We start from the raw sequence: 1,187 nt of genomic DNA, 5'->3' as shown, positions 1-1,187 counted from the left end.
GCCCCGCCGCCTTGCCGCCGCCCTGCCGGAGCCGCCGCCCCGCCCGCACACTCGCTGAGGTTCGCCGCCGCCTCGAAATCCGTGCCCGGTTTTTTTAAAACCAATCGGTTTTCCGTCGGTTTTTTTAGATTCGGTTTTTTTAATAGATCGGTTTTTCCGGTTTATTTAAATAGTGAGCGTTCGTCCGTTCGTTCGTTCTAGCGAACGTTCGTCATTTTTCTTTTTCCCGGATTAAATCCGCGATTTTTCTGATCGCGATTCCTGATCCGATTTTCGTGTTAGTATAACTTTTCGCTCGTTTATCGGAATTAGGCGATTCAAGCGCCTCGAGTTTTGTCTCGAAACCTTCTATCCGTTTAACCAACTTAAACAAGATTTTGCTACTGGAAAATTTGCCCTAGATCCAGATTAGTAGAACGAAGTTGTTTTCTTTCGCCGTTGGACTTTCGTTGCTTCGTTCGATTTGATTCTTTTTGCCAACCGGAGTTCTTAAGTTGAACCTTCTGGTTAGATCTCTTATTTGAGTTTTACCCGTGCATTAGATGAGTACTTATTGTATGCTTGTTTGTTTGTCTGTGATAGAATACCCGGAGTGCGCCGCTTGTTACTTCGAAGCTCTAGGCTTCACAGATCATCAGCAAGGCAAGTAACACTTTGATCATACCTTTCCTACTACCCAGTTTTATTGCATTAGATCAATACTCACACATTGCATGGTTAGGATCTAATTAAATTGTGGGATGGGAAGTAGATGAGGTAGAACCTATTACCTGTTTATTATCAAACCTTTGGGAGTTACTTCTACGTTTGCTTATTATACCATGCTATGCTAGTAGACGTGGATTGGGTGAGTGATATCCCTGACAGATGTGAGTTTGTTAATTAACGGTTTATCTAAGGTGGCAACTTAAACACACATCTGGGTGGATTGAGGCACCTGTGTATTCCAGGACTTGCCTGTTTTCTTTTGGACCGCCACCCAGGCTCAAAGGGATCATGAGACTATTCATACTAGAAACTTCCGTGTGCAGCCACAAGCTATTATGGGCTCTAGAATAGTTGACTAAGTCGTGCGAACTCTTACAGTGGTAGACTAGAAGATGTAGGGGATGTAGGTGGTACGGTCTACCCGATCGTAAGGTGCTAGCGCTTCTGAAAGACTATGTCTCGGTCATCCGACTTCTCAA

Source organism: Triticum dicoccoides, chromosome 3A (genome assembly GCF_002162155.2).
Source record: "Triticum dicoccoides isolate Atlit2015 ecotype Zavitan chromosome 3A, WEW_v2.0, whole genome shotgun sequence".
In the NCBI taxonomy this organism is placed as follows: domain Eukaryota; kingdom Viridiplantae; phylum Streptophyta; class Magnoliopsida; order Poales; family Poaceae; genus Triticum; species Triticum dicoccoides.
This window is presented reverse-complemented; position numbering follows the sequence as displayed.